Raw genomic sequence first — 7,095 nt, 5'->3', positions numbered from 1 at the left:
CCCGACACTGTCCCCCCTCCCCATTCTTCAGCACACAGTCCCTCTCCCTCTCAGGATCCAAAGTCCCCAGCGGCTTCATCACTCCACGTCATCATCTCTGCCTCCGTCTCGGGCCTTGCTGCTTCTCTGGGTAGGGTCCCGCTCTCAGCTCTTCTCCGTTGATGGTCCTAGAGACCTCTACTCCTAGACTGGAGAGTTAATCACTCCCTTCCTTGCTACAAAACGTTACATTTCCAACCCTCACAATCAGTCCTGATAACAATCATTCACTATTGTATCACAAGTGACCCTTCTGCATTTCATTTCATCAGCTCCGCCTCGACAGATTGGATAGTACTCACTGGAGATTCTGCCTTCCTCCAGGCCCCCTAGCTCTAGGTTCCCTCTTGAAAGCTTGTAAGCCAGTCACTTTTTGCCTTTGTAGTTCCCCCACCACCACCACCACCATTTGGGTATCCAATGTCCAAGTTGCCCATCTCTGTCTACTCTGTGTGTGGAGGGGGTGGGAATGTTTCTTGCTGTAAGGATTTGTTCCCTCTTTTGGGTTACTGCATCCATAGGTGTAGGTCAAGTTCATCAAATTGTATCAGGTCACTCTTTTTTTTTTCCTCTTCTTTCTTCTCCTGGTTGAGTTCTGATCATCCATTCATCAGGGCCAGGTCACCATCCGTGAACTTTTGGAACACCGTTTGTATATATACCAGCTGGGCTAGTGGAAACAGCACACGGCATGTGATGTAAGGGCCTCACATGGGAGAAATAGCGTCCAATTCTGTCCATGGCATAACAACAGTCTAGGCTTGAGTTACAGCAGTCATAAGGCCAACTGAGCACAGATATGGCTGGCTCAGCTCCAACCCTCACACATGCATTTCTCCAACAACTGTGGGTCACTGGCATCTCCTTCAGACAGAGGGCTGCCCTGAAGTCTGTCGTAGCTGTGTAATTAAAATAGTCAGTGTAAAGAGAAAGCATTAGATATAAATTTAGGAGAAAATATAACATAGGTCTTTTTTAGCATTTCCTTTCTCATTTAAAATATTAAAAAATTTCAAACTCTGAAATTCCCCTTTTTCTGTTATACAGTTCTCTGAGTTTTTATGTATGTATAGATTCTTATAACCAACACCACAAACAGGATACAGAAAAATGTCAACCCTGAAAATTCTCTTGTATTCAGACCCTTCCCCTAATCCCTAGCATCCATTGATCTGCTGTCTTTGTCTAAATTTTTGCCTTTTTCAGAATGTCAGATAAGTAAAATTATAGGATATGTAATCTTTTAAGACTATTAGGTTCTTTCACTTAGCACCGTGCACTGGAGGTTTACCTGTATTGATGTTGTGTGTTTGTTTATAGTTCATTCCTTTTAGTTGCTACTCGAGTAGTAGTCCATTGTGTGGTTGTACCACAGATTGTTTATTCATTCACCTATTACAGTGCAATGGATTTCATCTATATGCCCTTTATAATTCAGCAAAAATTAATTGACTGGGCCACAGCCTACCTTTTGATTGGTCTATTTTATGCAACATGCACAGATTGATTAGTTCACTAGGCAAATAATGTGCATGAAAGCACCAAATATGGATTTAGTGATCTTGTGGGTATTTGTCAGTCTGTGGCTCAGCTGGGAAGGTAATGATTTATGGTGGAATATAAGGACCAATTCCACAGAGGTTAAGAGGGAATTCACTAATACCCAGAAAGTGCATCTTTTGTACCTGGGATCCCTACACTCAGAACTTCCTAGACTCAAAAGACAGAGTTTTAACACTGAAAATGGTGAGAGGTGAAGACAATTACAGCAGCGCCCAGGGGCACGGAAGTGGTAGAAGTGTTACAATGGCAGGAACCAGGAGATAGGTGTAAGATGGTGCAGTGGCTACCAGCCCACCCCAGACAAACAAACAGACACAAACACATAGTGCAGTGGGCTTACTGACCCCTGAAAAGATGGGGAGTCCCTTCAGATAGGCGGTTTGTTGGTAACGCTGATACTTACCTGAGCAGGGCAGAGGCCATCAGCTATAATTGCCAACAGAAGGGCCACAGGTGGGCATGGCTGAGAGAAGGGTCACCAACTGATCTGAGTAATAGAAGGGACCCATCTGTCATGGCCAACAGAAGGACCTGCCTGAGAAGATGCTGAGAGCTGTCTTGATGAACTGTATCCTGTCTCCCGAGTTGTGTTACTCCCAACTTGATCTGGACTGAGCTGTTGTAGCCTGTTATTCTCACTAATAAACCACATAGTCCTAAGTATGGTTTGTGAGTTCTGTGTAGTCACCACAACAAATTATTGAACCCAACTGAGAAGTAGAGAGTGCTGTGGGGGAGATGGCTGGTATCAGAAATAGTGAAAAAGTTGGAGAGTAGAGATATGTCCAACCTCCACCTCAAATAAACCAGCTTCGGTATGGATTACATCTCAATGCAAAGAAAACAAAAATCCTCACCACTGGACCAATAAACAACATTTTTATCAATGGAGAAAAAATTGAAGTTGTCAAGGACTTCATTTTTCTCAGATCAACTATCAACACTCATGGAAGCAGCAGTCAAGAAATCAAATGATGTGTTACATTAGGCAAATCTGCTGCACAAGACCTTTTTAAAGTGTTGAAGAACAAAGATGTCAGCTTGAGGACTAAAGTGCGCCTGACCCAAGCCAGGGTATTTTCAATAACCTCATATGCATAGTGCAGTGATAAATAAGACTGTAGAAGAATTGATGCTTTTGAGTTATGGTGTTGGCGGAGAATATTGAAAGGGCCATGGGCTGCCAAAAGAACCAACAGATCTGTGTTGGAAGAAGTGCAGCCAGAGTGCTCCTTGGAGGCCAGGATGGCCAGACTTCGTCTCTCATACTTTGGATGTAGCCAGGAGGGACCAGTTTCTGGAGAAGGATATCATGTTTGGTAAGGTGGAGAATCAAAGAAAAAGAGGAAGACCCCCAGTGAGATGGACTGGCCAAGTGGCAGCATCAATGGGCTCAAGCGTGGCAACAATTGTGAGGTTGGCCCAGGATTGGGCAGTGTTTCATTCTGTTGTGCAGAGAGTCACTATGAGTCAGTACCGACTTGATGGCACCTAACAACAACAACATCATGCTGATCCTGATTCTTATCCTTCCTCATAAATGTAGATGAGGTCTGACCCTAGAAGAATCCACCTATCACTTGAGTTGTTTCCAGTTTTTGATGACTATGAATAGCACTGCTATGTACATGTATATGGAACAGACCATCAATTGCTCATATGCAAGTTCAAGCTGAAGCTGAAGAAAATTGAAACAAGACCACAAGAGTCAAAATATGACCTTTACTACATCCTACCTGAATTTAGATACTATCTCAAGAACAGATTTGATGCATTAAACACACACACAAAAAAAAACAAAGACCAAAAGAGTTGTGGAATGACATCTACAACATCATACACAAAGAAAGTAAAAGGTCATTTAAAATACAGGAAAGAAAGAAAAGAGAAAAATGAATGTCAGAAGAGACTCTGGAACTTGCTATTGAGTGTAGAGAAACTAAAGCACCAGGAAAAAATGAGGAAGTAAAAGAACCGAACTGAAAATTTCAAAGGGCAGTTCTAAAAGACAAAGTAAAGTGTTATCATGAAATATACAAAGACCTGGGTTAGAAAAAAAGGAAGAACATGCTCAGCATTTCTCAAGTTGAAAGAACTGAAGAAAAAGAAGAAAAAAGTCAAGCCTTGACTGACAATATTGAAGGAATGATGCAGGAAGCATCAAAAGGAGATGGAAGGAATACACAGAGTGACTGTACCAAAAAGAATTGGTCGATGTCCAATCATTTTAAGAAGTAGCCTATGATCAAGAATTCATAGTATTGAAGGAAAAAGTCCAAGCTGCACTAAAGGTATTGGTAAAACAAAACAAAACAAAAAAACAAGGCTCCAGGGATTAATAGAATACAAATGGAAATATTTGAACAAACTGATACAGTTACTGGAGGACTAAACTCATCTATGCCAAGAAATTTGTTAGACAGCTAGCTGGCCAACTGGTTGAAAGAAATCCATATTGGTGCCTATCTCAAAGAAAAGTGACCCAACAGACCAGGTCAATCATTGAACAATATATCATTACTATGACATACAAGTAATGTTGTGCTGAAGCGAATTTAAAAACAGTTGCAGCAGTACATCAACAGTTTAAATTCAAGATGGATTCAGAAGAGAAACTAGTGATATCATTGCTGATGTCAGATAGATCTTGGTTAAAAACGGAGAATACCAGAAAGACGTTTACTTGTGCTTTACCAACTATGCAAAGGCTATAACAACTATGGCTAAACAAACTATGTATAACATTGCAAAGAATGGGTATTCCAGAACACTTACTCATGCTCATGAGGAACCTGTACATAGATTAAGAAGCATTTGTTAGAACACAAAAAGGAAATACTGAATGGTTTTAAATCAAGAAAGGTGTGTGTCAGGGTTGTATCCTTTCACCATGCTTATTCAACCAGTAAAGTGAGCAAATAATCCAAGAAGTTGGATTATGTGACGAAGACATGCCATCAGGATTGGAGGAAGACTCATTAACAACATGCTATATGCAGATGATACAACTTTGCTTCCTGAAAGTGAAGAGGATTTAAAATACTGATGAAGATAAAAGACTACAGCCTTCAGTATGGATTGCCCCTCAATGTAAAGAAAACAAAAATCCTAACCACTGGACCAATAAATAACATCATGACAAATGGAGAAAAGATTGAAGTTGTCCAAGACTTCAATTTTGGTTGGATCCACAATCAACACTCATGTAAACAGCCATCAAGAAATCAAATGACGTATGGCATTAGGCAAATTTGCTACACAAGATCTCTTTAAAGTGTTCAAGAGCAAAGATGTAAGTTTGAAGACTATTCACCTGACCCAAGCTAAGGTATTTTTAATTGCCTCAAATGTATATCAAAGTTGGACAATGAATAAGGAAGACCATGGAAGAATTGATGCATTTGAATTATGGTGTTGGAGAAGAATATTGAAAGTATCATGGGCTACCAGAGGAACAAACAAATCTGTCTTGGAAGAAGTGCAGCTAGAATACTCCTTAGAAGCAAGGCTGGCAAAACTTGGTCTCTCGTCCTTTGGATATATGTCCCTAGAGAAGGACATTATACTTGGTAAAGTAGAGGGTCAGTGGAAAAGAGGAAGACCTTTAATGAGATGGATCAACACAGTGGCAGCAATAATGGCATCAAAGGACAAACGTGAGGATGGCACGGGACCGGGTAGTGTTCTGTATAGGGTCACTATGAGTTGGAACCAACTGAACAGCACCGAACAGCAACTGAATATACTAATCAGAATAATACAACTTGATGAATTTCTACCCTTAGTCATTCCAGGTTCTGGGCTGGGTGCTGAGAAGAGAACAGAGAACAAGACAGACATTCTCATCCTTGCCCTGTCTTGCAGCTTTCCATTGACTTTTCTTTTTTGCCAGTTCAACTTCTTATAGGTGTACAACTTACTGACAGCATGTATCAAGGTGTTTTTTCTTCTACTAGTTGAGCATTCCATTATTGTGTATGTACCACATTTCGTTCATACATTCATCTGCTGATGGGCATTTAGGCTATTTCCACCTTTTGGATATTGTGAATAGAGCTGCAATGAACATGGGTGAACAAGTTTTTGAGTCTCTGCTTTCAAGTCTTTCAGGTGTGTGCCTAGGAGTGGAATTTCTGGGTCATATGGTCGTTCTAGTTTTTTGAGGAAACCCAATGATGTGCTTTTAGGTTTACTTCTTCCTCCTTCAAACAGATTTAATATTTCAGGTTAAAATAACACGTGTGTACTTTGCAAGAGATATTTGCCAGATTTGTGGCTGCCCAGCGTCTTTTGAATAGTCTTCCTGTATTTGGGGACTTTTCCATGACAGAGTCTCTGCCTTCCTAAGGCAATAACAGAGTTCATTCCCCAGCCTTTTTTGCAGGTAGGGTGTATTGATCTATTGGTTCAGCACGTGGTTCTTTGATTCATTAGAGAGCAACCTGAGGATTCAAGCTTTATGAAGAATCTGTTTTCATGTGCAAGCGTGGAAAAATCGGGCTTCCCAGGCAGCAGCGATGACATTTTGGGACCCCAGTGTCCAGCAGAATAGCGGTGGTGGTGTCTGACTGCAGCTGACCCACAGAATGGTTTGCTTCTGGATGTGCTGATTCTAGGCCTCTCTGGCTGTACCAGAGATACTATGAGCTACCTTAGATCATTCATTGCTTATCTTTGCAAAATCATGACATATACTGAATTACATTTCTCATATTCACAAAAATCATTGCAGATAAGTATTCTTACACATTTTGCAGATAAAAAACAGACACACACAAAAACAATTCACTACACAAATATTTATTAAAGGCCTATTGTGTACCAGGCACTTGAAATGGAGGTGTATACCGAACAAAATCATTCCCTGCAAGTTCAAAAAAATAATGGCATAATAAAAAAGTACCTAGAGGGAACGAATTGCTGGGCCTTTGGGCTCAGGACCATGGGCTCAGGGGACACCAAAGTCAATTTGTGTAACATAGTCCACAAAGAGAGTGTTGTACATTCTACTTTGGTGAGTAGCTCCTGGGGTCTTAGAAGTGGGTGAGTGGTCATCTTAAAGTGCAGCAGCTATCCAGAGGAAAGAAGAGTGAGAAAAATCAGAAACTCAGGGAAATAATTAGCCCAATGAACTAATGGTCCAGAGCACGCCAGTCTTCATGACCCTGGAGCTAGCGGAAATAGATGGTGCCTGGCTAATATCACCAAGTGCTTTGAAAGGGATCATGCTAGAAGGTGTGGATAGAGTGGGAGAAAAATGTGGACTAACACTCAAAACCACACACGAAAAAGATCAAGCCTACTGGTCCATTAGAGGCTGGTGGAACCCCCTGAGATTATGGTCCTTAGTCACCTTTCAGGTCTGAAAAGAAACTCAACTTTTTAGCCAAATAATAGGAGTCCTAGTGTCGCACTGTGGCTTAATGCACTGGATTGCAAAGTATTTGAACCGCTCACCAGCCGCTCCTCCGAAACCCTATCCAGGGTCGCTAT

Source organism: Chrysochloris asiatica, unplaced genomic scaffold (genome assembly GCF_000296735.1).
Source record: "Chrysochloris asiatica unplaced genomic scaffold, ChrAsi1.0 scaffold00178, whole genome shotgun sequence".
Taxonomy (NCBI): domain Eukaryota; kingdom Metazoa; phylum Chordata; class Mammalia; order Afrosoricida; family Chrysochloridae; genus Chrysochloris; species Chrysochloris asiatica.
This window is presented reverse-complemented; position numbering follows the sequence as displayed.